The 24,707-nt window shown below is 44.6% G+C and overlaps 1 protein-coding gene across 1 annotated transcript in view; it reads left to right on the top strand.

Moving 5' to 3' along the window:
- The first annotated feature begins 8,038 nt into the window (after nt 1–8,038).
- Nucleotides 8,039–24,707, top strand: part of GALNT1 (polypeptide N-acetylgalactosaminyltransferase 1) — a 122,592-nt gene continuing 105,923 nt past the window's right edge. The window contains exon 1 of the mRNA XM_049112747.1: nt 8,039–8,120. The gene's annotated coding sequence lies outside the window, so the exon portion shown is untranslated. The remainder of the gene's footprint in view (nt 8,121–24,707) is intronic.

The raw sequence follows: 24,707 nt of genomic DNA, 5'->3' as shown, positions 1-24,707 counted from the left end.
CAAAATCTTGAGAAAAGGAGGGAGTCAGAGGTGGTGTTAATGAGCTCAGTTCCTTATCTTTGATAAATGGGAATCAATAGAAACTTTTGTGGGATAGATTGGATCATTGTTCCCAACTTTCTGCTCCTCCTTTGTAATAGATTATACATCCATACTCTTTGTCCATATGATTTTTTGCTGTGCCTTCTGATAGGGCACATACAGTGTCATTCCTACCCGCGTTGACTCTGAGCTTGGCCATATGAATGGCTGTTTTTCTTTATCTATGGCCATCTGCCATGGAAAGAGCACACATTGCTTTAGCCCAAGACTCCAAATTAGAGAACACATAGGGCCAAGCCTTGCCAAGTCCAGCATAATGGCAGCCAATGGTTTGTGAGCTTGCAATAAGTGTTTATGATAAGCAACAACCTGGGAATTGTTTGTATGACAGCATAAACTAACAAACACAGTCTGAAAGAATCAGAGCTATAAGTATACTATTTTAGAGTTAGGAGAGTTATTCATTGGGAGAGGTAGGGATGGCAACCACCAAACAAATTAAAGGTAGTTAACTCTGGGAATGCTGTTGGGGGAGAGGATTTAAGCTTTTGCTTCATATCTTCCATCTTATTTGAATTTTGTATCCTATGTATGTACTACTTTTGTATTCAACATGTACACAGTACAGGGTAAATCATCCAGGAGGTGATAAGGGCCTTAAACACACAAAACATCATAGCAACAATATGATGATGCAGCTAATTTGTGCTGGGGGGAAAATGCTACAGATAATGAAGTTATAGGAATTTAGAAAAAAGATCATTCTGATTGAAGGAGTTGTAGGAGGTAGGTAAAATTGCACTGGAATGGCATCCTTAGGGATTAAGATAGGTGGAGGAAAGTAGGCAAGGAAGCAAATAGCATAACAAATGTGGGGAGGAGGGAACAGTGAGGTGGGTGGTGTGACTAGAGCAGAGGCTTCTGGGTGAACCGTGGCCAAGAGGGCTGGAATAGGTGGAAATGGGACTTCCTGGCTGATGTGTATAGACAGAGAGTGGAAGAGGCCAAGCAAGTGTATTTTATAAATTTCTAAAAGCCAGTCATGGCTGGAAAAATTCTGTAGTCTTCTCCTCAACTCTATGTTATTTAACATGTTTTCTTTCATTGGGTCTTCCTAAATGCCATCTAACCATACCATGAATTCCTATGCATTCATAGTTAAGATTGTGTCATCTTACTCCATGGTACCTCTTTGAGGCCCAGACCCATCATCGTCTCTTCCATTTCTCTTCATTTCAGGTTTATGCCATTTGATTTCTTTTTAAGTAATGACTGCCCAAATCTGCTGCCAACTGAGACTTGCTTCTATTGTCCTTGATGATTTTTTGTCCCTAACTTAGGTTTTCCTTCTATCTTGACTCCTGCTTTTCTTAAAAATTTAAAAAGTGTATATTGATCACTTTCTGACTCTTTCTAAAGTTTATTTATTTAAGTAATTTCTACACCCAGCATGGCGCTCCAACTCATGACCGGAAGATCAAGAGTCACATGTTCTTCCGACCCAACCAGCCAGGTGCCCCTGACATTTTTATCTTTAGTTTCTTAGGTTCATTTTCATTTTCAACTTCTTAGTTCCTTTTTTGCCATCATTGGCTGTATGTCCAAATTGTGTATCCTGAACCTTATCTGTGCAAGACCTGTTCCACCTGTGGTGCTTTGGGCTCTCGCTCTCTCAACCTTTTCATTCCTCCATTCTTACTGACCTCAGACTCCACTGAGTCACTGATCTACCAGTTCCCAGCATTTCCCGCATTTGTTTCCATATAATAAACATTGTAGCCCATAGAAATGTCCCTAGTGTATGAGTGGAATTCCCAGTAAGCTTGCAGTAAATCTTCCCTTTCCTCTCTGACTCAAGAAAGCCTTTTGGAACACAAGAATGTGGGGATGACATTTTTATAGGAATGGTCTGCAATCTGCTCTAATTTGTGTTTTAATTTTTTTTTTTTTTATTATTATTTATGATAGTCACAGAGAGAAAGAGACACAGGCAGAGGGAGAAGCAGGCTCCATGCACTGGGAGCCCGACATGGGATTCGATCCTGGGTCTCCAGGATCACGCCCTGGGCCAAAGGCAGGCGCTTAACCGCTGCGCCACCCAGGGATCCCTCTAATTTGTGTTTTAAAACTTTATTCTCAACTTCTGGTTCAAGAACAAGATGGAATAGTGAATGGAGTATTTTCCCTAAAGAGCTAAAAGCCCTGGATGTTGTATATATACATAAAGAGAAGACTCTGAAAGGTAGGGAAAAGAAAGCAATTTACTAAGGACCCTGGGATTTGAGGAATGACAGGGAAATGTGTTCTCTGAGTTTTCTTTTGCTTCATATAACCTGGTCTAAATGCTGGAGAAGCTGGCAACCTGGAAACACCATGGGAACAGATTTTTTAAAACAACAACGAAAAAAAAAACCCCAAAAACGAAAGCCAAGAAATGCCTACTCTTGCTAGCTAAAGAACCAGAAAAGAGGCAACCTAGAAAACTTTTGCATAGTAAGTACTCAATTCCAGCCAACCTCTGCAGAAAAAAAATGCAACCTCACCCCATCCCAGTCAGCAAAGGCTGACTAGAGAGCCGGCACTTTCCCTTTCACCCTGTTGTTACAGGGCACCCCTAGTCACTCGTCTACCCCGCCCCTCCGGCTGGGGCAGTGTCAGAGGAGACCAAGTGGGGAGCCAAGACTTTTATCTTGGCCTAGGTGGTAGAGTGATTAGCACAAAACAGAACAAAATGACCCACGTACATGAGAGGGCATTATGCTGAGTAAAAAAAAGCCAGCCTCAAAAGGTCACATCCTATGATTCCATTTATATAACATTCTTTTTTTTTTTTTAAGATTTTATTTATTTATTTTTTTAATTTATGATAGTCACACAGAGAGAGAGAGAGGCAGAGACACAGGCAGAGGGAGAAGCAGGCTCCATGCACCAGGAGCCTGACGTGGGATTCGATCCCGGGTCTCCAGGATCGCGCCCTAGGCCAAAGGCAGGCGCTAAACTGCTGCGCCACCCAGGGATCCCTATATAACATTCTTGAAATGACAACATTATAGAAATGGAAAACAGTGGTGGTCAGGGGTTTGAGACACCGGGGTGGGGTAGGGTAGGTGTGACTCTGAGGGGGTAGTATGAGGAAGATCTTTATGATGGAATAGTTCTGTGCATTGATCCTGATAGTTGGTATAGGGACCTGCACAAATGATAAAATGGCACAGAACTCTACACACCCATCATACCTGTGTCAATTTCCTGGTTTTGATTTTAAGCTATAGTTTAATTTATAGTTCTTTTTTTTTTTAAGATTTTATTTATTTATTAGAGACAGAGAGGGAGAGAGAGAGAGAGAGAGAGACAGGCAGAGACACAGGCAGAGGGAGAGGCAGGCTCCAGGCAGGGAGCCCAACGTGGGACTCTCTCCTGATCCGGGGTCTCCAGGATCACGCCCTGGGCTGAAGGCGGTGCTAAACCGCTAAGCCACCGGGGCTGCCCAAATTTATAATTCTTTTTATGTTATAGATGTAACCATTTTTTTAAAAGACATTATTTATTTATTTGACACACACAGAGAGCACAAGCAGGGGGAGTGGCAGGCAAAAGGAGAGTGAGAAGCAGGCTCCCAGTGGAGAAGAAAGCCCTCAGGGCTGCATCCCAGGACCTGAAGGCAGCTGCTCAAATGACTTAACCACCCAGGCACCCCAGATGTAACCACTCTTGATCTCAGGTAATGAGTTGGAGCTCCAGGTTGAGAGTAGAACTTACTCTAAGAAAAGAAAAGAAAAGAAAAGAAAAGAAAAGAAAAGAAAAGAAAAGAAAAGAAAGAAAAGAAAAAGATGTAACCAAAGGGGGGAAATGGATAAAGATTACAAAGGACCTCTCTGTACAATTTTTAAAACTTCTCATGAATCTATAATTATTTCAAAATAAAAAGTTTAAATAAAGTGTCATCCTCCAATTTTCACGGTTCTGATAGTCATTAATGTTACAACCCAAATTTTTGAAGCTCTCTGCCTTCTGGGGACGTGCTGGAATTGACTGCATTTTCCTGCTTCTTTGGAAGTTAGAAGTGGCAAGGGGTTTGATCTGGTCATTGAAATGCATGCATAAAAGAGACGCTTGGAGAGGAAGTGTAGAGACCATGGGAAATCCACCACGTGTGGAGAGGAAAGAGGGGCACCCAGGTTCCTGAGGCTTCAAGCCCAAGGCAAGGCAGCCGGGTCAAAAAGGCCTTCGGTGGGAAAAGCAAAAGAAGGAGTAAAAAAATCATAAAACGATAGCGTTTATACGTTCTGCATAATTACCACCTACTTCATGTCATTTGACTCTTGTGTGGGCTTGTGTTTGCCTATCCCTCTTTCAATGTCACCTTCTTCTGTTCTTCCCCATCCTGTCATGATGTTTGACACACAATTCTGTGTAACAGATCCCCTCCCTCCTCCTCCCACCCACCACATGGGCTCAATTATTCTTGGGCAGTTTACTCTGCTTTAGGCAATCTCCCACATCTCCCCATTACAATGAGTCCATGGAGGTGCTAGTCTCCCTCTTCCTAGCTAATTGGAAACAAACTACCAGTCCTAATTCACAAGTTAAGAGAATATTAGCATTATTCAAATAACAAGGAGGGTCTGATAGAAACAATGTACTGAGCTAATCATTCACTCAATGGAGCAGCTCCCCTGGTGTGCTTCTGGTCTGTGTGTGGGGGGTGGGGGGTGGGGGGTGGGGGCTTGGGGAGAAGAAGTCATGCCAGGTGGACTAGTGCACATAGATTAGTCCACTTTATGTCTCTACTAATTAATCTTCTAAAGGCTAATTTCTTCCACGGGTAAAATCATAGAAATAATGAAAAACCCATAAGATCATGAAAAAAAATCCTAAGTCAAACCATTATCCAGCCCAAAGGTAATGCTCCCCCTGACGCACACATCTCCACAACTGGAAGAAGCCGGTAAATCTGGAGCAGGGACTGACCGGAAACGTGAATAAAATTGAGAGATTATGTCAATGTCCTAACTTTGGATTCCCCAGTCTGAGCCTTAACACCCTCCTTGTTGTAAGATACCCAGTTCTTTCTTGCTCTCAAGGATGTTTACCTTTTTCTACTTCAATTTCCAATTTTTTTTTTTTTTAGACTTTATTTATTTATTCATGAGAGACAAGAGAGGCAGAGACATAGACAGGGAGAAGGAGGCTCCCTGTGGGGAGTCCAATGCAGGACTCCATCCCAGGACTCCGGCATTACAACTTGAGCCAAAGGCAGATGCTCAATCACTGAGCCTCCCAGGTGGCACCCAATTCTCTTAGTGGGTAAAGTGAAGATACATTTTGAATGAATAAGAGTGGGTAGATGGAGACTGTTGAAGGGTTATTGTCTTGGTTATAGAATCAATTGCAAAAAGCACCTTTTGTTACATTGTATGATGCAAACGATACAATTTTCTATTTGTTTTAAAAGTTCTTTTATTGTGAAGAACTTGTTGCAACCAGATAAGGTACTATTATCCTGGGCTACTTTGTGGCACACAGATTTACCCCCTTATGTTTTGAGGCAATATTTACATACCATAAAATTAATGAATTCCAAATGCACAGTTCAAAGATTTTTAGTAAATCTATACAATTGTGCAACCATTACTACAATCTTCTTCTTTTTTTTTTAAATCTTTTTTATTTTATTTATTTATGATAGTCACATAGAGAGAGAGAGAGAGAGAGAGACAGAGACATAGGCAGAGGGAGAAGCAGGCTCCATGCACCGGGAGCCTGACGTGGGATTCGATCCCGGGTCTCCAGGATCTCGCCCTGGGCCAAAGGCAGGCGCCAAACCGCTCTGCCACCCAGGGATCCCCCTACAATCTTCTTTTAGAAATTTCCATCACTCCAAAAATGATCCCTTGTTTCTCTTTGCATTCACTTCCCCTCCCCACCCCTAGACCTGGGCAACCAGTCAAACTGCATAGATTTGTCTTTTCTAGATGTTTCATAGAAATGGAATCATACAATATGTTAGCTTAATGTTTCTGAGGTTCCTCTGTGTTGTATCTTTTTTTATTTTTAAAAATATTTTATTTATTTATTCATGAGAGATGGAGAGAGAGGCAGAGACATAGAAGGATTAAGCAGGTTCCTTGCAGGGAGCTCGATGAGAGACTTGATCCCTGCACCAGGGATCATGCCCCGAGTTGAAGGCAGATGCTCAACGGCTAAGCCACCCAGGCGTTCCTGTATCTTTTTAAAATAGCATTAAAAAAAAAAGGATTTATTTATTTATGATAGAGAGAGAGAGAGAGGCAGAGAGACACAGGCAGAGGGAGAAGCAGGCTCCATACAGGGAGCCTGACGCGGGACTCGGGTCTCGGGTCTCAGGGCTCGATGCCATCCCGGGACTCCAGGATGGCGCATGCACGCGCAGGTGTGGGGGTGTGGGTGTGAGGGTGGGGCACAGAGAGAGAGAGAGAGAGATGCAGATCATGACCTGAGCCTAAGGCTTACACTTAACGGACTGAACCACCCAGGGGTCCCTCTATTTGTATTTTCTACGAATATCTCATTCCATTTTATTGCTGAATAGCATTCCATAGTATGGATATATCACCTTTTGCTTATCCATTCATCAGTTGCTGGACATTTGGATTGTTTCCACTTTTTGGGTGTTATGAATAATGCTGCTGGTGAATACTTCTGTACAATTTGCCAAATGGGCATGTTTTCAATATTCTTTGGTGTATACCTAGGAAATGGAATTGTTGGGTCATATGGTACTTTTCTGGATAACTTTTTGAGAAACTAATGAACTTTTCCAAAGCGACTGCACCATTTCACATTCCCATCTGTGGTGTAGGAAGGTTCTAATTTCTTTCTCCTTATCAACACTTGTCATTGTCAGTCCTCTTTATTATAGCCGTTAATGTGGGTGTGAAGAGCTTTCTCACTGTGGTTCTGATTTGCCTTTCAGTTTGCATCTTTTCATGCTATTGTTGACTACTGAAACATTTTCTTTGGTTGTCTATTCAACTCTTTTTGCCCTTTTAAATTGGATTATTAGTTTTATTGAGTTGTAAGAGTTCTTTTTATATTGTTTTATTTTTTAAAAAAACTTGTATCTTTTTATTTTTTAAAGATTTTATCTATATTCATGAGAGACAGAGACACAGGCAGAGGGAGATGCAGGTTCCATGCAGGGAGCCCGACGTGGGACTCGATCCCGGGTCTCCAGGTCAGGCCCCGGTCTGAAGGCGGTGCTAAACCGCAGAGTCACCTGGGCTGCCCCAAAGCTTTTATCTTTTTAAAAAGACTTTATTTATTTGAGAGAAAGAGCACAAGCAGGAGGAATGGCAGGCAGAGGGAGCGGGAGAAGCTGGGAGCCCAATGTTGAGCTGGATCCCAGGGCCTTGGAATCATGACTTAAGCCAAAGGCCTACCTTTGAACCACCCAGGTGCCCCTCTTTATATATTCTAAATACAAGTCCTTGTCAGATACATTTTTTGCAAGTCTTTCCCCCCCGTAAATATAGTATTTAATTTTAAAAATAATATCTTTAAGAGATCCAAACTTCAAAGTGAAATTTCCTTTAGGTAGGCTTCCCGGGCCCACCAGGATTTGCCTTGTTTCAAAAGAATCGCAGAAGTACTTTTAAAAGGCAACTTTTTTTTATTTTAGAATACCTGGAAAATGTAGATAAGCAGAAAACAAGGTAGTTCCAGAGATAATCTTCGGTAACATGTTTTTGCTTAAAGCCTTTTGGTTCTGTGCCATACACAGCATTTATTAAAAATAAAAAGGGGGGGCATTTATTATTTTATTTATTCATGAGAGAGAGAGAGGCAGAGACACAGGCAGAGGGAGAAGCAGGCTCCACGCAGGGAGCCCGACGCGGGACTCGATCCCGGGTCTCCAGGATCACGCCCTGGGCTGCAGGCGGCGCTAAACCGCTGGGCCACCCGGGGTGCCCTGGGGGGCTCTTTAAATAATAGCATCAACATTAATCCCTAATCATTCCAGCTCTTGGATGGCAAGCAAGATACAGAGACCTGTGGATGACTGAAAAGTAGACACGAATTCGGTAGACCAGCTCTCGGTACGCCTCGTGGGAGCGACAGGGCGGCAGCTGGGGTCTTCCCAGAGGAAGGCCGGGCCAAGGAGTGCGGGCCCGAGGGGAGCGCTTCCCCGGGGCCCCTCTCGGAGCAGCGGGCGGGAAGTCTTCCCCGGACGACCCCCATTCCGCAGGGGCCCGCGGCGGCTTCGTCCCCCAGGCCCGGCGCCTCCTCCGGCGGTGCGGGTCGGCGGCCCCGCGGGTCGAGCAGCTCCTGCCTCCCGGGGCCCGGCGCGGGGCTCGGGAGGGCCGCACGCCCTGCAGCTGCGCGCGGCCGCCCCCGGGGCAGGAGCAGCCCCGCGCTCGGCTCGGGTCCGTCCAGAAGCTCCTCGGCGCGGTGAGGGCCGCCTGCGTTTCCGCCCAGCCCGGCTTCGGCTCGACGTGAGGCGGCCCGAGTTCCGTCGGAGTCGCCGCGGTGGCCTCTTTGTCCGCGCGCGGGTCTAGGTGGAGGCCGCCGGGGCGGGGCGGGCCGGCTCGGCCGAGGCGGTCACCGACGCCGCCTCCCGCCCGGGGACGAGGCCGCGCGGGGCAGGGAGGCAGGCGGGGAGCAGGCGCCGAGACGCCGGAGCCCCCGTCCCCGTCCCCGTCCCCGTCCCCGCCCGGCCCCGAGGGAGGCGCGCGGCCCCGCGGTGGGCTCGCCGCAGGGGCGGGGGCCGGCGCATCCGGGCGAGCGGCGGCGCCCCCGCCTCCCCCGCGCAGCCGCACGGGCCGCCGCCGCCGCCGCCGCCGCCGAGCACGCCGCGAGCCCTGCGCCCGAGCGGCCTGCGCCGCGGCCCTGCGGCCCCGGCCCGCCGCGGGAGGCGGCCCCCAGCGAGCGGCGGCGGCGGCGGCGGCGGAGGAGACGGAGGCATGCGGGCCGGCCCCGAGTAGCGCGCCCAGCCCGCGAGGCCCGGCGCGGGGGCGGGGGCGGGCGCGGGGGGGCGGGGCGGGGGCGGGGCCCGCGCGAGGCCCGCCCGCCCGCCGGGGGAGCCGCCGGCAGTGGCCGAGGAGGCGGCGCGGCGCACGGCGGCCCGAGAGTAGCGCCCGCGCTGCGGCCCGCGGGACCGCGCCGCGACCGCCCGGGCCGGCCCAGGAGCGCCCGCCGCCGCCGCCGCCGCCGCCGCCGCCGCCGCCCGAGGTGAGTGCCCGCCCGCCCCGGGCCGCCCCGGAGCCGGGCCGCCTGCGAGGCCGGGGGAGCGGGAGGAGCGGGAGGAGCGGGAGCAGGAGGCCCGGCCGCGGCTCGCGTCCTTTGTGGCCGGCGCTGCGGGGCGCGGGGCGCGGGGTCCGAGGTCCGAGCCGGGGGCGCCGGGGCTGCCGGGCACGCGGCGCCTCTGCCTGGCAACTGCGGCGAGCGGCGAGTTTCCGTCCTAGTTTGTCATTGAGTTGGAACCGTTTTTCTTTAGAAGACGGAAGTTTGTTTCATTGACCAGAAATAACAGCTAAATATGGCTCCTGGGTCCGGCGCGGCCGTGCGGGACTCGGAGCGGGGGTGCGGGGCTGACCTCGCGGGGCCGGCGCGGGGGGCGGGGGGAGGGGCGGGGCGGGGAGGCCGCGCGGGCCGCGGGGGGGGGGGGCTTCCCCGCCCGCCGCCCGCCGTGGACGCGGCCCTGCCTGCAGCCGAGGTCTGGGGCTGCGGAGCTGCGGAGGAGCGGGCTCTAGGCGCCGTGGCAGCCCTTCCCCGGAGGGATGAATGAATGAAACGTCGCCTACTCCTCCACGGACAACACGCTGCCCGCGTAAAGATTTGCCGGGAGCCGCGATGATGTGCAGTGTCATTGCCTCTCTCACCCGGTCACCCTGGCTAAGTGTGAGGGTCCCCCTTCCTCCAAACTTATGACCTTGGCCTCATTCTCAAAGCCACTGGGCTAACCACCCAGCCCTTCGACCAAAATTGCTTGGCATTTTCTGGCAAGTATGGGCAATAGGCAAAGTAGTCTTGGTGATCGGCAACTGTTTCTGGAGGGCAGAGAATGTTGCTTTAATCATGCCTTTTGCTGAATACATTAATTTCGTAGTCGTTTCTGTCGGAAACCCTGAGAGAGAGGGGTGTGTGTGTGTGTGTGTGTGTGTGTGTTGCGGGGAGATGGGTCTTGCCCTCATTTCACAGAGGGAGAAGTGGAGGCCTTAAGAAGTTGTAACTGTGCAGGTCAGATGCTAAGCAGCAGAGCTGGGATTCAAACCTAGGCTTTATTAATTCGGTACTCTTTATATCCCATCTCTGTCCAGACCTGGGATTGTCCATTGTGGTAGCTGCTAACCGCGTGTGGCTATTTAAATTAATTAAAATTAAAAGTCATTTGGTTCCTCAGTTGCACTAGCCACTGCCCAAAGTGTTCAGTATCCAGATGTGACTGCTGACTGCTGTGAGTGCTTATCAGGATCTTACAGCCATTTGTTTATTACCGAAATAAGTATTTATTGAATGGTATCTGTGAGGTGCAGTTTTAAGTCTGGTGTGTACTGTGGTGAATAAGAGAGACGGAATGTCCTCGCCTTTTTGGAGCTTGCTTTTTACATGATAGTTTGAAGTTTCCATGGTACTGGAGAACCTTGCTAATTCCAAGTGCAGTCTGTGAACCGGCGGCAGGGAATCCCTGTCTTCTGGAAGTTTGGAAGAAATGCGCAATCTCAGGTACCAAGCCCCATCAACTGAATGAGTATCTGTTAAAGTGACTTAACAGATCACGGGTGATAGTTTATAGATCTATCTCAGGTGATTTGTTCACATTGAAGGCCTTATGCAGAACACCATTCATGGATTGTTTGGTAGGGCTTTGAAGAGGCAGGTTCTAAAACTCTTGGGAACATTCACCATTTATGCAAATGCTTATTAAATGCCTGGCTTCTCCAATAGAATATAAGCTTTATGAGAGCAGAGATTGTGTCTTCCTTTTCCAGTCATGTATCCCCAAAGATTTCACAGTACCTGGTAAGCAGTAGGCACTCGACAAATGCTTGCTGAGTATATGCTAGGAAGTCAGAACTGGTTGTTAATCTCAAGAAATTGCAATCAGGTTAGTTCTCATGGCATCAGGTAAGAGCATGGGAACAGAGTCAAAAAAGAAGTTCTATGCAGCTTTTCAACTCTTAAGTTCCAACTGCCCTGGCCTGAGTTTCACTTTTGGCTCACTTACTTGTGCCTGTTTTCTTTCTCTTTTTAATAATATAAAATGATATTTACATATTTAAATCTCAGTTATGTTAATCCGACGTGTGTGTGTGTGTGTGTGTGTGTGTGTATAAATGTATATGTAGGGCAGCCCTGGTGGCTCAGTGGTTTAGCGCCGACTTCAGTGCAGGAGAAGTGATCCTGAAGTGTGTGATCCTGGAGACCTGGGATGGAGTCCCACGTCAGGCTCCCTGCATGGAGCCTGCTTCTTCCTCTGCCTCTCTCTCTCTCTCTCTCTCTCTGTGTCTCTCATGAATAAATAAATAAAATCTTAAAAAAAAAAAAAGTAAAAAAAGATGTATATGTAAATATATTTTTTAAGCCAAATTCTGGATTATCTGGATTTCACCAGTTTTTCCATTAATATTCTCTTTATGTTCCAGAATCCAGTCCAAGGGACCACATGCATTTGGTAGTTATGTCTCCTTAGTCTTTGGTCTGTGGCCTTTTCTTTCTTGTTTTTCATAACTTTGGTAGCCTTGAGGAGCACTGTCCTGGCTCTCTGATGGGCAGCTAACTTTCCGGACACCCGATAGGATCATCCAGTTCTGGGAAAAGGCTCTCATATTCCGGGAAAATAAGGCTGTGAAAGGAGTAACTCTTTCTGCTCTTGTTTGTTTATGTAATATATACATTTGTTATGCTTATGTAACAACACACAACTTTAGTACTTTTTTTCAGTAACAGATTTCTTGGGATACACTTCCTCATTGTCTGAGATTCAAAAGAGTATTACAGCATTTTGATCTAATACACTGTTTTAAAATATGCTGACTTTTTATTTTTGTGATGGGGTAAGAGTTGGGCTGAGGTGGAGGAACAAGGGAAAAGGAGATTGTCTGAAAGAGACAGTAGGTGAGAGAGGGACCAAGGCAAATGGAGTGACAGATAATGTAGGAAGATGAGTTGGCAGCTACACAGAAGAGAACCAGGAGTGAACACTTATTGTTTGTTCACTTAAGTTAATATTTATTGAGTGCTTATTGTGTGCCAGCCCTGGTAGTAGATATTCAAGATATCCAAAAGTGGGGCAGCATTAAGCAAAGAGGCATGCGGCTAAATATATAATAATTATCACTTGTGATGAGTGCTGAAAGAAAAAGTGAAGGATGTTGAAGAGACTGGTGGCGGTGGCGGCGGTGATGGGGGATCTGCTGCTTTTGGTTGGCTGGATTGGTGAGGAAGGCTTGAGTAAGTGGCGTTTGAATTCTTCTTTGTGACTTTTGGGGACCTTCCATAATTACTCCACTTAACTGTTCCATAGTTCTCTTATTTCACAACACACACCTCTATAGGATCTATATGTGGTTTCTTCCCAAGATGCTCCTCTTTCCTCCACTTGTGGACGTACTACCTCTTGTTCAAGGATTTGCTCAAATCCTATCTCCTTTATGACAGCTTCCACTGTTGATTTATGCCTCTGTCATTCTATGTATGGTATTTCAGGATAGGGATAATATTTTACATTTTATATCTGTGTGTCTTCACTTAGTTCAGCACAAAGCCAAGATTAATGAAGGGTTGTTAAGAGGCTAGATCCATTCTGAAATGTTAATATTTGGGTGATAGACCTTAGAGCAGTGAGTGGTCCAGTTTTTTTAAAATTTATTTTTATTTAAAAAATTTTAAAATTTATTTTTATTTTTTTTAAAGATTTTATTTATTTATTTATTTATTTATTATTTTTTTAAATTTTTATTTATTTATGATAGTCACACAGAGAGAGAGAGAGAGGCAGAGACACAGGCAGAGGGAGAAGCAGGCTCCATGCACCGGGAGCCCGACGTGGGATTTGATCCCGGGTCTCCTGGATCGCGCCCTGGGCCAAAGGCAGGCGCCAAACCGCTGCGCCACCCAGGGATCCCCAAGATTTTATTTATTAATGAGAGACACAGAGAGAGGGGCAGAGACATAAGGCAGAGGGAGAAGCAGACTCCTCGTAGGGAGCCCACCATGGGGCTCGATCCAGGACCCTGGGATCAGGCTCTGAGCCAAAGGAGACACTCAACCGCTGAACCAGGCATCCCAGTTTTTTTTTTTTTTTTTTAAATTAAGCTTTTTGTAGCATAATTGTAGATCCACATGCAGTTCTAAGAATTCAGAAGGATTCTATATACCCTTTAACCAGTTGCTCTCAGTGGTATCATTTGTAAAACTATAGTACAATATCAGACCCATGACAGTATCACTGATATGGTTGAGATACAGAATGTTTCCATTACAAGATTCCCCATGTTGTTCTATAGCCACACCCACTTGCTTCCTACATGCTTCTCAAGTACTGACAGTCACTAATCTGTTCTCCATTTCTATAATTATGTCATTTGAAAAGTGTTTTGTACATGGAATCATATAGTAAGTACCTTTTGTGATTGGCTTTTTTCACTCAGCACAATTCTCTAGAGATTCATCCAGGTTGTTGCGTGTATTAACAGTTGATTCTTTTGTGTTGCTGAGTAGTACTTTTACTTCTAGTAGTAGTGAAAGTATACAGATGTACTTTCTTTCAACCATTTATCTTTTGAAGGACATTTGGTTGTTCCTAGTTTTTGCAATTACAGCACCCTTTGTTGAAAAGGCAGCATCTTTGTAAAAAATCAGTGAGTATATTTCTGAGTCTATTCCTGTTTTTTTTGTCCTGTTCCATTGATCTGTGTGTCTGTCCCTCCACCACTATCACACAGTCATGGTTACTGCGCTGTATTATAGGTTGTAAGTTGGTATAGACTGATTCTTCCCACTTCTTTTTCAGAATTGTTTTAACTATTTTTGTTTGTAACAAATACGTTGTAGAATAATCTTGTCTATATTTACAAAAAAAACCTTGCAGGGGTTTTGATAGGAATTGCAGTAGACCTGTATATCAATCTGGGGAGAATTGACATTTTACTATATTGTGTCTTCAGATTTATAAACATGGTATGTCTTTCCATTTATTTATACCTTCTTTGATTTGGTTCAGTAGCATTGCTTTATCATGTAAGTCTATGTTATCTTAAAATTTTTTTGATTTGTTATGTTAGATTTACATTTTTATTTCAACCAATTGAAAATGATACCGTATTTTATTTTTTAAAGATTTTTATTTGTTCATGGGAGACACACAGACACACGTAGTGACCTAGGCAGAGGGAGAAGCATGCTCCCAATGGGGAGCCCCATGCAGGACTCGATCCCAGGACTGGAGGATCATGCCTTGAGCCCAAGGCAGACGCTCAACCACTGAGCCACCCACGTGTCTCTGATGTTGTATTTTAAATTTTGGTGTTTATGTGTTGATTGCTAATATAGAGAAACATTAACTTTCTCGTGTCAATCTTGTATTCTGCAATCTTGTTGAAACCATTTATTCTGAGTTTTTCTGTAGATTCCTTGTGATTTTCTAAATAGGTAATTATACCATGTATACATAGTGACAGTTTTACTTATTTTCGTTCAATCTGTCTTTAATTTCTTCTTGCCTTCTTGCACTGGCTAAAACTTTCAGTACTATGTTGAATAAGAATAGTTGAGAGAGGACATCTTTGCCGTGTTCCTGATTTTAGGGGGAAAGCATTTAGTTATTTACCCTATTTTGGGCCTGTCTCAGTTTATCCATAGGGACACTATTGGCTAGAAATGCCAGGGAGCGCTCACCTGGTGAGCCCCCACAAACATTCCCCCCTATGGAGCCAGTGTTACCGTTAGACTGGCTCTTGTGGTTCTCATGATTGCAAGACCCATCTCAGCAACAACCACTTGTGAATGATGAAAAGATAAGGTTTATTACCTATAGGTACACCACATGGCTGGGGCCACACAATGAGGTTGCAGGTAGAGCATGCAGATTCGGGGTTCTGCTTTTAATGGGGGTAGAGGGTGAGGTGTCTAGGGTTTTGCGGGTTCACTTGTTATTGGTGAATTTAAAACCTAAGAGTGGGAATTAGGGCATGGGAAAGGAAAAGAAAGCTGCCAAATGGTTAGTTTTTTAAATCAAATAGCATTTTCTAAAAAAGGGTTGAGGGGGACTTCATTTGGTGGGGCAGCCTGATTCTTTAACTAATTGTGTAACTGGCATTGTGTTTACTCAAGGTGGATGACTTTCAAGTGGATGCCTGGGCAATCAGAAGCTTAATGTCAGACATTTATTTTATCAAAAGGCTAATTGTCAGGCACTTACACTACACTATACTATTAAGTATAGTATTAACTGTAGGTTTTTTTTTTTAGATGTTCTTTGTCAAGCTGAGGAAATTGCCCACTATTCTTGTCTTTGAGAGGCCCCTTACGACCTGAGCCAAAGGCAGACACTCAACCACTGAGCCACCCAGGTGCTTCTGAGAGTTTTTATCATGAGTGGGTGTTGAATTTTGCCAGGTGCTTTCTGTACATTGATATGGTATGTGATTTTCCTTCTTTAGCCTATTAATACGATGGATTTTTTTTGATTATTTTGTTTTTGTTTTTTGCTTTGCCTTCTGTTTTTTGTTTCTCTGATTATTTTTTCCCTTGACTTTGGATTACTTAGACTTTTTTTTGAAAATCCATTTTCATTTATACTGTTTTTGAGTATATTGCTTTGTATGTTTTTTATTTTTATTTTTTAAAGTTTATTTATTTATTTTTTAATTCATGATAGAGAGTGAGAGCGAGAGAGGCAGAGACACAGGCAGAGGGAGAAGCAGGCTCCATGCAGGGAGTCTGATGTGGGACTCAATCCTGGGACTCCAGGATCACCCCCTGGGCCGAAGGCAGGCGCTTAAATCACTGAGCCACCCGGGCTGCCCTGTATGTTTTTAAAGTAAGAACATTTTTAATGGTTTTTGATATTACATCATATATATACATAACTTATTATTGGGTACTGATGTCATTATTTTACCTGTTCAAGTGAAGTATAGGAATCTTACTTCCTCTTACATCCTTTTACCCTCCCCAGTTTTAAAACAATTGCAAATATCTCCTCCACATACAATTGGAAGTACATTAGACAGTGTTCCAGATTTTGCTTCCACAGTCATCTAAGAAAACTCAAGGGAGAAGGAAAGTCTGTTTACCTTTATTTTTGCTTGATGTGTTTTCTTTTGGTTTCTCAAGATTCATTATTTAGTTCTTTCTTTTTCATTTTAAGAACTTTCTTTGGCCTTTCTTTAGGGTAGGTCTGCCAGCAACAAATTCTTAGATTTTCATTCTTTGAGAATGTCTTCTTCATTCCTGAAGGATACTTTCTCTGGGCATAGGATTCTATCTTGTTCTTTTCTTTCAACACTTGAAAAATGTGGTACCACACCTTCTAGCCTCTGTAGTTTCTAATGAGAAATCCATTGTCATTCAGTTATCCCACTGTGGTTAAGGGGTCATTTTTCTCTCACTGTTGTCAGGATTTTTTTTCTTTTTAACTTTAGTTTTCAGAATTTTAATTATGATACATCTTGATGTGGATCTCTTTGGGTTTATCTTGTTTAGGGTTCACTCAGTTTCCTGAATCTGTAGGTTTATGTCTTTTGCCAGTTGTGGGAAATTTTTCACCATTATTTGAGTACTATTTCAGTCCTTCTCTCTTTTTAAGACTAATGACTTGAATGGTAGATTTTTATTATCCCACGGGTCCCTAAATCTGTCCATTTTTATTCTTCCCTCTACAGATTAATTTCTATTACTCTACTAGTTTATTTTCTCTGTTGAGCCCATCCACTCGTTTTGTTTCTTTTTAAATTTGTTTTCACGTGTGTTTGAGAATGTTTGTTGAAGCATTTCTGTCATAGCTGTGTTATAATCATTGGCAGGCAGATGATTCCAGCAAGTCTGTCATTTTGGTTTTGATGCTCATTGATGTCTTTTTCATTGGGTTGAGTTTATCCTGATTTTGGTATGATGGATGATTTTTTAAATTAAAACCTAGAAAATTTCATATTCTATGAAATTTTGGATCTTAGTTAAGCCTCTTTTTTTAGCTGGCGCTTTTTGACATTACAGCAAGAGGAAAGGGAGAACACGTGGTGCTGCCTTGTTACTGCTTAGAGGAATTAGGTTTGCAGGCTCCCCACTGGGCCTTTCTTGACCCAGAAGTGGAGTGTTTTGTTTGCCAGGTGGGAGGAGAGGTCCTGGATATCTGGGTGATGCTGTGAAAGGGTGCCTAGATAACAGCTGACATGGATGAAAGCTTGGGCTCCCTACTTGGCCTTCTCAGCAGCACTCTAAAGTGGAGGGAGGTGAGGGGTGCCTGGTTACTGGGTGGTGAGAATATGGAAGGCTAAGCTACCCACCTGACCTTTGCTGGCCTAGGTGGGACCACAGTTTTTTCTGTGGTGTTTGTTTGAAGTAGAGTGGCTTTTTTCTGTAAGAGATTTCTGTTTTTTTTTTTTTTTTTTAATAAATTTTTATTTATTCATGATAGTCACACAGAGAGAGAGAGAGAGGGGCAGAGACACAGGCAGAGGGAGAAGCAGGCTCCATGCACCGGGAGCCCGATGTGGGATTCGATCCCGGGTCTCCAGGATCACGCCCTGGGCCAAAGGCAGGCACCAAACCACTGCACCACCCAGGGATCCCAGAGATTTCTGTTTTGCTAGGATGTCCCATTTCTAGTCTTTTGGCTTGAGGGAGCAGGTTTTTGTTGGGGCTTTTTTTTGTCTGCGTCTGTTGGCATTTCCAGGTTGCCAGCATGTTCAGCTCCAAGTCTGGGATATATAAGGCAGTAATAAAACCCAGGAAACACACCATTGTGTTGTTCCTCAGGGCCTGAGGTCCCTAGCCAGCCTATCTTCTTCTCTACACACTTAAGAATCTTATGTTTGTTTTATATGTATACTCAGAATTTTTAGTCATACTTAATGGAAAGAAAAGAGGAAAGTATATCTACTCCATCTTCGTAGAAGCAGACATCCCACTGGACCAGTTTTTAACACTCCCCTTTGTCAGGAGTTCTTTGCTAAAAAATATAAGAATTTTATAATTCTATAATTTTAGAATTACGTGACAAGTGAAATAAAAAAACCTAATGTAACTCCCAGAATTTTTAAATCATTAGATTTTGTAGATGTAAAATTTCTGTCAAATTGCTAACAGAGTTTATAAATGCTTACTCTCAATCCCTGCACATACTTTTCATGGAGTAGGCACAGTTCACTCTCTAGGAACTACACTTTCACTAGCACTGCCTTGAGTATTACTACTTGGTTCTTCCTGAAGTTATAAATTAGTGATTAACAGTTCAGCTTAGTTTCTGCTCTGCTGTTTTCCTCATATTTTTGTAGATGTGTCCTCAGTGTGAGAACCTTGTAGTTATTAAGAAGAAGGAACGTTTGGGATTGTTTAGGGCAGCTGTAGCAATGGTGATGAGTGTTGAGAAGTTAAACCATCTCTGGTTTTATGGGATCCATTTGTCTAATTTTTAGAATTCTTATTATAAATTATAAAATAAGTTCTTATAAGTGCTTACTTATAAGAACCTTTTACAGTCAATGCAATTTATGACTTCTGAGGTTACATAGAGAACAAGTGTTTGTTTTTGGTTTTGTAAAGATGTCTAAGTTTCAGTATGTTTTTTTGTTGTTGTTGACAATCTCAGCTGCAGGACAGACAGTAAGGGGCCCTAGGTAAAGCTTTCTGGGGAGCCAGGAGGTGATTTAAAGACTGTTCCTTGGGTTAAGATGTCATGATTTTTGCTGTATTTTTGTGTCTTTGGTACTTATGACTTCCTTCTCATTAAAAAAAAATGTTTATTTGAAGTATCAGTTCAGTTATTAAAAGGAGTAGAATTTACATTGTTTTGGAGAGCCATATGTTAAGTTACTGGGTTTTTCTTTGAAAACTACACATTAGATTTTATAATTTGTTTTACTTAAGGTTAAAATTTTTGGTAGTGTTGTAACTCTCATTTTTCCATCCCTAGGAATAAGCGGGTTATTAATATACGTTTTATGGGGATCACTGGGTGGCTCAGCGGTTTAGTGCCTGCCTTTGGCCCAGGGCCTGATCCTGGAGTTCCGGGATCAAGTCCCACATCGGGCTCCCTGCATGGAACCTGCTTCTCCCTTTGCCTGTGTCTCTGTCTCTCTTTCTCTCTGTATCTCTCATGAATAGATAAAATCTTTAAAAATATATATATGTACATTTTATTATTTCCAAGTTCCTGTGCATAGCAGAGACTTTAGAGGGTAAGAGGGCAGCACTGTCATGGTGGTAAGGGCTAGCTGCTTCAGAGATTGTGAAGTCCATACATATTCTGCTCTTAATAAGACTATAGGAGATCCCTGGGTGGCTCAGCGGTTGGCGCCTGCGTTCAGCCCAGGGTGTGAACTTGGAGACCTGGGATCGAGTCCCACGTTGGGCTCCCTGCATGGAGCCTGCTTCTCATGGAGCATGTGTTTCTGTCTCTCTCTCTCTCTCTTCTCATGAATGAATAAAATCTTAAAAAAAAAAAAAGACTATACACCTTAATCTTATTTTTTAAAAAGAGTTATTTATTCAAGCGAAAGCTGGCACTGGGAGGGACAGAGGGAGAGAGAGACAGACAAGCAAACTCCATACTGAGCTCAGCCCAATTCCCGTGTGATCATGACCCGAACTGAAACCGAGATACAGATGTTTAACCGATTGAGCCACCCAGGCGCCCCCACAGAACTTAATTTTAATTATTTTAAGTGTTTCCGTGCAAAGGAAACACTATCTGATCTAATAGAACCATTGTAGAGAGAGTAGTCAAGAGTTTCAACTTTTACTCAAATTAGGGACATAAGAGAGTTAAGACACCTTTGCCGTTGGGCATGGAAAATGGTATTAGGATGGTCTTTGATCTGAAACTTGGGAGGAGATTGAGAAAGTAGAGGGAAGAAGAGGATGGCTAATTGTAGACTAACTGTCTTTGAACAGGGCTGGAAATCCTTTGATGAGCAACCTCTGGGGAATTTCAGTGCATGAGCTATAAGGACACTCCTGGAGAGAAAAGAGCTTTGTGATGGAAGCTTTTGCCTGGAAATGCCCTTGAAGAGGGGGATGTAATACTGGCAGCTTATTAACAAGCTGGTGCTTATCAGCTGGTGGTGGAGGCTCATTGCTCCGAAGGGAAAGTTTGAAAAGCATTAGGGGAAGAGTGATTTGGTTCAGGTAGACTGGGATATAGGCTATTGCTAATTGGGGATGGGGCAGTAAAATACAATGTGTATAGCACTGACCTGTGCCAAGTGTTATCCTAAGAGTTCTGTCTGTATTAGACGCTTAATTCTTTACAGCAACCCTTGGAGGTAAATACTTGTATCATTACCCCATTGTACAGATGAACAACTGTAGCATGGAAATTAAGTGGTGTATCTGGGATCTGCATCTTTCATTGTTCCTATTCATTTACATGGCAGTGTGGCTCCAGAATTTTTGGTCCTAACCACCAAACTAGACTATCATGTTTGAGTAGTGTGGACATTATTTGGAAGGCAGTAGGGAGCTATTGAAGGATTTCAGTGGGAGTATTGGTCAGTATCAGAATTAAGCTTTGATGTACACATATTTTAAAAGATTAGAGGTGGGAAATGAGGCTAATGCAGTAGGTCAATTGACTAGGTAAGAACATGCAGGTGTATTTTTAGAGATGGAAGCAGTTGTTCTTGTCTGTGGGTTAAGGAAAGAGAGAAGTAAGTCACTCCACCTGTAAGAGCATGCCATTAACAGCAATGGAATAATGAACAGGAGTTTGAGGATAGTTAATGAGTGTGTTGTGAGACATGTCCAGTTGCAGGTATCAGGGACTCCAGGTGGGGTTTTCTGCAGGCATCATAGTTGTAGAACTTCATCTTGGGAGGAGAGGTCAGGTGTGGAGGCATAGAAGAGCATGATCAGCCTTGGCCTGGTGAAAATGGAGTGGGAGAGGAAGTGAACCTAAGGGGATGCTTCCAGTTAGGACTCGAGCAGGAAAGAGTCTTTACTTCCTCATTGGGCAAATATTTATTGAGCGCTGCATGCCAGATACTGTGAATACAAAGTGACTAACACAGACATGGTTTTGTTTTGGCCATACACTCTAATGGGGCAGACAGAAATAGAAACAAGTAAATAGAAGAAATGACATTTCAGCTGAGAACCAGAGTTCAAAATGTTTTTAGTACAGAGAGTGGTAGCAGGAGGATTCCAGGTAAAAGGAATGGTATGTGCAGAGACCTTGTAGTGGAAAAGAACTCATTCTGTTTAAGGAACTGTAAGATCAGTGTGGTTGAAGGGCCACTGGTGCAAGGGAAAATGGGGTGAACCGAAGGGAGAAAAATCGGCGGGAGGCAGATGATGCAGGACTGTATTCTCAGTGCTGTTGAAAGGTTTTGAGCAGGAGAGAGCGTTGTTTGGAATTTTAAGCAGACCACTCCTGCTGCAATGTGCAGAATGGATTTGGGAAGAGGGTAGGATGTCTAAAAGGGAGACATGGAGACCAGTTGGGAGAATTGCAGGGAACCTGGACTAAAATGGTGACGGTGGATCTGTCTGAGGCTGAGGGTACCTCTTGTGTTTCTCTCAGCAAGCTGCTCTGGCACTCCCTGGCCTTCCCCTTTATCATATCCTTTATCAGGTTGATCCGTGACTCTTCTAGACAGAATTTCTTAGTCGAAGGTCCGGGGCTTGTTTCACTGGTCTCTTAAGCACCTTGAGTCCCTACTAGCTGAGAAGTGATCAGTAAGTGTTGAGGAAATCAGTGTGCTTATCTTCACAGGTGTAAAACTTGGTCAGGTTTTAGACTTGAGTCTTTTTTCTGTTGTTTTTCTCCCTCAGAGAAAGTCTGAGACCTGGGTTGGCTGGTGGCAGTATTACAGGGAAAGCGGATGCTGACTGGGGCCTGTGTGTCATTCACAGGTGTTTCTTAGGTCTCTAAGTGTGGGAAGGTCTGTGTGATTTCCATAGTGGGAGAATTGGAAGTAGGCAAAGTCCAGAAAGCCAAGGGAGGAAACCTTATAAAAATAACAGGTACTGATGTCCAGTCCTGTTGAGCAAGCAGGAATATGAAAAGATTTCTTCCTCTTTCTCTGCTTTCTGCAATTTCAGCAGAGAGGTAACAGCAGAACTCACATTACAAGGGGGTGAGTGCCTGGTCATAAGTGGGGACAGCGACTGTGGACCATTTCTTGAAGGAAGTATTGTGGGGAGGAGAAAAGGGGAGGGTGTAGCTTGAATTGGGGTAGTTTAGGAAATGTCTTTTAGGACAGGAATGACCAGAGCCTGTTCTGTGTAAGTAGGGGGGTGGCTGTAGTAGGAGGCAGGGAAGTAAGATGGATGAGAGTCAGTTGACCCCGGGCAAAGAAAGAATAATTTGGTACATGGGAGCTGACAAATACCCATTGAAAGGGGGTTGCCATGGGACACCTGGGTGGCTCAGTGGTTGAGTGTCTGCCTTCGGCTCAGGTCATGATCCTGGGATCTGGGATCAAGTCCCGCATTGGGCTCCCTGCGTGGAGCCTGCTTCTGCCTCTGCCTATGTCTCTGCCTCTCTCTCTCTCTGTCTCTCTCTCATGAATAAATTAATAAATCTTAAAAAAAAAAAAAAAAGGTGGGGGTGGCCAGTAATCAGCTCCTAGGATTTTGTCATTTGAGTGTGCTCATTCAGTGGTGGCAGAGGATTCTCGTTTACCGGAGAGGCCAGGAATCCTGATTTTTCAAGCAAAGTGTCCCGATTTATAAATGTTGACATTTCAGTTTTTAAGAATATTTTTTTATGGAGAGGGGAGAGACAAAACCCTTGTCTCTGGGCACAGTTTACCTGAAAGTTACCTTGAGAGAAAGGACTAGTGTAGTGAAGTCGATTGATGAGTGAGAGAGGAGAAGGGGATTGTGCAACAAGGCTTCCAAGGCTGTGGAAAGGGGTGCAGGTAAGTGTATAAGTGAGGAGCGTGATCCTTGGAAAGGAGGGAAGGACTCCGGAGCAAAGGGAAGGTGAGGTGAAAGTGAGGTGAAGGGGACTTGAGTCTAGGAGGTGAGGTGGTAGTCAGCGGCTAGGACTGTGGCAGGCCGGCTCTGAGGGTGCACACACGGGAAGGGAGTACAGGAGAGGAACTGTAAAGAGCATGAGGGCTCCTCCGTCTGGCTACTTAGCATCGCTGTGCGATAGACTCAGCTGGCTTTGTTTCAGAACTATGTGATGTTAACAGCCTGGAAGTTGAAGCAGAAAAAGAGGACAGTGGGACTTGTCTAGGGTTAGGGATCAAAAGGCTGAAGACGTCCAAAAGGTGAGAGATTTTTTTGTGTGTGCCCAAAAGGGCATAGTCACAGAAGTTACATGACTTCTACCTTGGTAACCAAGCACGTGAAACTAGAAACCTAGTTAGGTAGAAAGGACAGGACTTGGCAGCAGTTGGAAAAGAGCGAGTTTGGCAGGGTGAGGTGAGGGAATCTGAGCATCAGGTGGTCAGAGGATGGTGGCTGGGTGATAGTTTACATCTAGATTTGGTTTTGGCTGAAGTGTCAGTTTACAGTGTTGATAGGCAGCTTGGTATTGGGCCCTGAGCCAGAAGACGGATCACCAGTTTCGGGGCTGCTGAGGATAATAGTGTTAGAAGTCACCTTCATTGTTGGAACAACAGGATTGAGGGAGGCTGGAAGTGGAGAGGAAGATGGTGGACTCCGTGCCAACATCAACTTACTGGGGAAGCTGGATGGCCTTGAAATTTAGTCTACTACTCTAAGGGTACATTTTTTGAGGGGGTGCAGGGGTGCTAAACAGCAGATTTGACTAATTCTAATTTACAGTTCAAATTTAATTATCACCAATGTGGTATTGTAACGTGACATATCTTATGTAAAATACTCTCCTGTGTAACAACAAAAATAATAATACATAAAAAGATTTGGACTGAGCTGTTTTGCTTAGGGCAGGCAGGGTGGAGTCTACCAGGGTTTCATTTTACCTACATCCACAGAGATGCTCCATTACTGGCTCCGACCTGTTTGTTTTTTTTAAAGATTTTATTTATTTATTTGAGAGAGAACGAGAGCAAGAGAGAACATGAGAGGGAGGAGAGGGAGAAAGAAAACAGGCTCCCTGCTGAGCAGGGAGCTGGACACCTGGCTGGATCCCAGGACCTAGGGATCATGACCTGAGCTGAAGGCGGATGCTTAACCGACTGAGCCACCAGGCGCCCCTGGGGTTTTAATTAATAGAAAAACGATAACATGTTTGTGTGGTAGGATATCCTGATAGTACCAAAAGGTATGTGAGAAGTAATTAGCCCATCTTGTTTTCTGTTTTGTTTCATACCATTTATAATTGGAAGCCACATTTATTTCTGGGCCAGATGAGAGTTGATTCAAAAAATTTTGTGATTTAGGGACCCCTGGGTGGCTCAGCGGTTGAGCGCCTGCCTTCAGCCCAGGAGGGCATGATCCTGGAGACCCAGAATTGAGTCCCACATCAGGCTCCCTGCATGGAGCCTGCTTCTCCCTCTGCCTCTCTCTCTCTCTTTCTCTGTCATGAA

This window comes from Canis lupus, chromosome 7, assembly GCF_003254725.2.
Source record: "Canis lupus dingo isolate Sandy chromosome 7, ASM325472v2, whole genome shotgun sequence".
Taxonomy (NCBI): Eukaryota; Metazoa; Chordata; class Mammalia; order Carnivora; family Canidae; genus Canis; species Canis lupus.
This window is presented reverse-complemented; position numbering and strand designations above follow the sequence as displayed.